Raw genomic sequence first — 6,790 nt, 5'->3', positions numbered from 1 at the left:
AAATTTAAAACAATGAGTCTAAGCGATCCTAAACCATCCTAATACACAAAAATCACAGAGTAGATCTAAATATGGAAGAAGCATATATATATATATATATGTATATATATATATATATATATATATATGACTAGTGCTTTATTATATACAAACTCCTTTGGATCATGATGGGGCAGGTTGTGTTCATTCAATTGGACCTTAAAGATGGATTCAGCATTTCCAAAATTGTGGGGATCGGCTTTTGAATAGTGTTTTTAGAGGAGCAAACATGATTTCATAACCTGTGAAAATGCCAGACATTACAGGGCATTGATTTGTGAAGCCTTGTGAAAACATACAAACATGTCATAATCAGAGGATCTAAGAGCTAATTCCCATTAACAAAAACATGAAGATTACATCTATATAGGGATGGCAGTGGACGGGGGAAAGTGGGTCCCCGCCTTGCCCCGTTTGGATCGGGGATGAAGGGTATGAAACGGGGATGGAGGCGGGGACGACGGTTAAAATCCATCCCCGTTCAGGGATGGATGTACCCTTTTCCCCACCCTGCCCCACCCCGTCCCCGCCACGATCCCCGCCTCATTCTCGCCCCGCCCCTGCCACTTTTCCCCGCCCCACCTCATCCCCATTTGAATCGGGGATGGAGGACATGAAACAAGGATGAAGGCGGGGGTGGAGGTTAAAATCCATCATTGCCGGGGATGGAGGTTCTAATCTTGAGGCGGGGCAGGGGTGGAGTCCCCCGCCCCGCTCCACCCCACTGCCATCCCTACATCTATACAGTTAGTTTCAAGAAAATTAACTGAAAAATAAAATAAAAACGGCATTTGCACCTAACATATGACTACCAAATATGAACCCTATATATATATATATATATACATATTATATATAGAGAGGGAGAAAGAGAGAGGAAAATTGTCTCCTTCTAAACAGTGTTGAATTCTTATGTTTTAGGCTATGTTTTGGCAATTTTGACCCTAAAGATATGTTCAACATGTTTCATTTGATAGGAATTGACTTGGATCATGTTTTTAATGACAAAATATGAATTTTTGAGTTTTTCAATTTATAGAAATTTAGAGTCATTGATTTTTGAAGCTTTATAAAAATCTACTTGCATGTCATAATCAAATGATCCAAAAGTCTATTTTTACTAAAGAGGACTACATACATAAGGTTAGATTCCAAACAAATAAATTAAAAGCTTAAAAATTTAAACTTTTTGCACCCTACTACCATTAGGAGGAACTAATCACTCATATATATATATATATATATATATATATATATAATATGAATGAGAACAAGGATTATCCATTCTGGTTGGGTCACCGGACCTTCCAAAAATCATAGTTTCAGGTATCATTACTTATTCAATAGAGAATATGTGCTTAATTAAGCATCTTTATGGTTAGATGTATATGTTAAAAACATAAAAAATCAATGGTTGATATTGTACCAAAATGTTCATATTTTTACATCAAATCAATTTAAAATAAAGCTTATTTATTAATAAAAAAAAGTATTGATAAACACATCTAATGGTTCACATCAAGCATAAAACCCATGAAACTATGATTTTTGAAAGGTCTTCAAGGTGACCTAACAAAAAAGAGGCAGGATATTTCCCCTCTTGATTATATATATATATATATATATATATATATATATATATATATATATATATGGGTGCTTCTACGGTGGCAACAAACTTGATTTACAAAGATCTAACCTCCAAATGCAAAATAATCACATTTCGATCATGTTTAACATGTTCTATTTACTATTAAGTGTTAAAATTCACTGAAATATATTATTTTATACGATTTTTAAATTAAACCACCCTTATTTTGATGAATTGTGAACCACTGATTTTCATTTTCTTATAAATTGAATCTTATGATGTATTAATCATAATAAAAAGCTTCTAATATATTAAATACACCATGTTAAACACATTTGTATTATTAGATCTCTCATAGATGTTGAATCTATAGCTGCTTAACCCAACTTAAATATTGTGGCCATTGCATCTAAATCACATCCAATGACCACAATATATATATATATATATATATTTAAACCCCTCTTTTGACCCATCTTTACCCATTTTCGCATCCTCCCCTTTCCTTATCCCTCTCCTCTGAAACCCTCTCAGAGGCGCTCCACACCGGAGGCCCTTTCAATCAATGTGTATGCTTCAAGCTGGAGGACCGTACCTCTATGCCAGATGCTCGCCGGAGGTCCATGCCTACCACCCAGCCAGTGCCCTATATATATATATATATATATATATATATATATATATATATATATATATATATATATATATATATACAACAAACAACAACAACAACTACGCCTTCATCCCAAAACAATTGGGGTCAGCGATATAAACCAAAAAAGAAATTCATTTTGGGTCTTCCACATGAATCCTTTTCCTCCAATCATTTTTATCCAATGCCATGTCCTCGGTGAGGTTCAAAGCATTCATATCCTTTCCTATCATCTCCATCCAAGTCTTCCTAGGCCTACCCCGACCTCTTTTAACTAATATATTTTCCCATTTCTCTAACCTTCTAACTGGAGCATCATTAGGCCTTCGCCGAATATGTCCAAACCACCGTAAACGATTCTCTCGCATCTTATTTTCAATGGGTGCAACACCTACCTTCTTACGTATCTCCTCGTTCTGAATCTTATCTTTTATTGTATTTCCACACATCCATCTAAGCATCCACATCTCAGCTACACTCATTTTTTGAATATGATGTCTCTTGGCAGCCCAACATTTCGTACCATATAGTAAAGCGGGTCTAATAGTCGTCCTATAAAACTTTCCCTTCAACCGCATTGGCATTCTACGATCGCACAACACTCCAGTTGCACTTTTCCATTTTATCCACCCAACCTTTATCCTGTGATTTACATCTCCATCAATTTCTCCATACTTTTGAATGATGGATCCCAAATATTTGAAATAATCATTCACCGGTATTTCTTGCTCACCAAGCTTCACTACACTCCCATCACTACTTCGTTGCTTACTAAACCGACATTTCATATATTCAGTCTTACTCTTACTCAACTTAAAACCTCTAGCTTCCAATGTTTGTCTCCATAATTCTAACTTAGCATTAACCCCAACTCTAGACTCATCAATCAAAACAATATCATCAGCAAACAACATACACCACGGTACATTTTCTTGAATTGATCTCGTAAGCTCATCCATCACTATCGCAAATAGGAAAGGGCTTAAAGCAGATCCTTGATGTAACCCAACCGTTATCGGAAAATTGGTTGTCACCCCTCCACAAGTGCGGACATTGGTTACTACTCCTTCATACATATCTTTAATTATACTAATGTACTTGAGAGAAACACCTTTCTTCATCATTGTCCACCAGAGAACGTCCCTAGGTACTCTATCGTATGCCTTCTCTAAATCAATAAAAACCATATGCAAATCTTTGTTCCTCTCTTTATATCTTTCAATAAGTTGTCTAAGAAGATGTACAGCTTCCATAGTTGATATTCCAGGCATAAAACCAAATTGATTCTCTGATATCATGACAACCTTCCTCAACCTAGACTCAATCACCCTCTCCCAAAGTTTCATAGTATGACTCATGAGTTTTATACCACGATAGTTTGTGCAATCTTGTATATCACCCTTATTCTTATATAAAGGCACCAAAGTACTTTTCCTCCACTCATTAGGCATCTTATTTGTTCGCCAAATCAAGTTAAATATAAATAAATATATATATATATATATATATATATATATATATATATAGAGAGAGAGAGAGAGAGAGAGAGGTGCTTGTGATATATGCTTAATGAGTTTTTCAAGTTTTTTTGTGTTTTATTTTTAAATTTTGACCATATAGGGATCAGTTCTTGAAGTGTTCAATTGGCTCCAAATATCATTTTTTTCATAGAAAACACATGATCAAGGTATAGAGTGGCTCTGAGAGGGTTGCAAAGGAGAGGGACAGGGAGAGAGAGGGGAGGGTGCCAAAATAGGTAAAGATAGATCCAAAAAAAGGTTTAAATGCTTTTTTTGTGATCGTTGGATTTGATTTAGATCTAATGGCCATAACAGTTAAAGTAGGTTAAGCAGCTATGAATTCACCAGTTGCATTCTACTATATATATATATATATATATATATATATATATAGAGAGAGAGAGAGAGAGAGAGAGAGAGAGAGAGAGAGAGAAAAGAAATTCAACATTACCACCCATGAAGATCAACAAAATGTTGAACCCATGAACTGAACAAAAGCAAAGTCAAAACAAATAAAGCAAGCAGAAAAGAAAAAATGGGCTCATGCCGGAGCCGCATGCCCAAATTGTGGCAAAAGAGAGGTAGCGTCAGCAGGAGGGAGCAGAAGATCACTAAGATGCATACGCAAGATCGCATAAACATTTACCAAGATTTTATGCACCAGGTTTTGAATGTTAACCAGAATTTGACAAAAATGAGCATCGTTTCGTGCCATCCAAACAAACCACCAAGAAGTAAGCAACCACGTTCGCCAGATGAACCTCCACCTCATGTTGCGCCTAATACAAACCGGGCCCAAGATCAGATCTAGCGCAAAAGACTCTTTCTTAACAAACACTTATGGATGCCTCCAGGTCCTGCTAAAGGGTTCCACAAATATTGGGCAAGATCAGAACAAGTGAAACATAGATTCTTCTGCAGCTTGACAAAGCACGCACCAACTCGGGAGCTGAATGCCCCACTTCTTTAAATTATTGTGGGTCTGGATCCTATCGTGCAAAATTAATCATGCCAGGACTCGAGAATGGGGAAAAGGACCCTTCACCCAAAGTACATCCTCGCGAGAGGTCCCCACTAAATGGTCCACCCACTTGTTCTTACCTTCAAAGTTGTAAGGAGGTATTTTCTGGCAAATATAATCGTACGGATATAATCTCCATGGTCCGAAACCTAGAAATAAACTTTTGGATCAAATTATTTTGACGTGTAGATGGAATTTTATATTGTAGAAAATTTTAAAAATTTTGGAACCAATGATTTTTAGATTCTTATAAAGTCTTACTTACACATTAAAAAATGATGTAAAAAGTCTACGTTTTCGACCTAGGAGATCACATCCGTTCGGTCAGTTTTGTTGAAATATGTCCTCCACAAATGACTTTTGGAGGTGAATGACAGGTGGGTGTGCAGTCAGTTTTGTCCTACAAATGACTTTTGAAGATGAATGACAGGTGGGAGGACCATTTAATGGGAAGATAATTTAAATGAAGAGTATTTGCTATCCTTGTGGGCACGGAATCGAACTCATTGGGATATTGTTTTCACAGAATTTGATTACATGGGTGTAAATAAATAGTAAGAATTGATTGTTATATAGATGATATTTTTCCAATGTAAAAATATGAATTTTTGAGGTTGAAAAATTTGTACATTTTAAGCCTACGATTTTTTAACATTTAAAAAATTTGACATACACGTTGAGAAAACATGATCCAAGGGTGAGTTTCTACTAGACCTGAGTGGGTAGCCTAGTTGAAACAGTCCTCAAGTGTGAGACAGGCAGTCGGGTGGCTCCTTGCGTAAGTTGAAGCCGGTGGCTCCTTGGGTTCAAGGGGGGTGTGCATGGGTTTACACTCTAGGGTGTTGTTTCCGTTCCTTTATGAGAAAAAAAAAGGATGAGTTTCTACTAAAACATGCAACTAGTTCATATATGAAGTGTTAGATGTGCAAATAAAAAAAAATACAAATTGTCACTAGTAGGTTTCTTACCCATGGGAGTAGCAAACAGTATCTCATGTGGATGTTTGTACATGTGTGTATTTATATTTATATATTATATACTTATAATTATTCACAATAAGTATAATCTAGTTGGAAAATCATAAGTGCAAATTGTATCCTCAATTTGACCTCATATACACATTTAACATAGTTTTTTTTCTAGGGATGACCTTAGGTCACAATTTTTGACGTGCAAAAATATATTTTTTTTGCTTTATGAAATTTTGATGTATTGCAACCGTTGAATTTTAAAGCCCTTGAAAGATCATATTGCATGTTGCAAACACATGATCCAAAACCTATTTCCTATTAAACAAAGTATCTAAATCAGATCTGTAAAGTTAGTTCCACAAAAAAAATTGAAAAAAAATAAAAAACAATGTTCTCTACTAAATATTATGTAGCCTATACACACCAATAAGCATACACATTTGCCATAATTTATTGTAATTGCGGACCCTTTTATTTTAATAGATTAATTGTAAATCTAACCCCGTAGATGTACTCAACATGGCCGATTTAGTGAGAACCAGCCCTATTTCATGTTCTTTCAATTGAAGCATGTTTTTTTAAGTTGATAAAATTTGATGTTTGTCACTGTTGATTTTTGCATTGACAGAAAAGACCTGTATAAGTATCAGATTTAGACAATCCAAAAGCTGATTCCTACTAAATAGAGTTTGTAGATCACGTCTATGGAGTTAGATTTAATAAAAAGAATAAAAGGATGAAAAACAATGGGCTTTGTTAAGTCGATTGTGGCATAAATCATGGTTTGTAGGTTGTATCTTCTCAATTAAACCTTATGGATTTACTCAACACAGTTTATTTGATAGGAATCATGCTTTGAATCATGTATTTTTTGACATAAAAATAGGATTTTTTAAGTCATGAAATTTTGATAATTTTTAAAGGTCTTAAAAAACATACATGTATGCTATAATCACATGACCCAAAACTTGTTTTATACTATCATATCGATTAGGT

The sequence above is a fragment of the Nuphar pumila genome, chromosome 3 (genome assembly GCF_984573655.1).
Source record: "Nuphar pumila chromosome 3, dmNupPumi1.hap1.1, whole genome shotgun sequence".
NCBI lineage: Eukaryota > Viridiplantae > Streptophyta > Magnoliopsida > Nymphaeales > Nymphaeaceae > Nuphar > Nuphar pumila.
Note: the sequence above shows the minus strand (reverse complement) of the source record.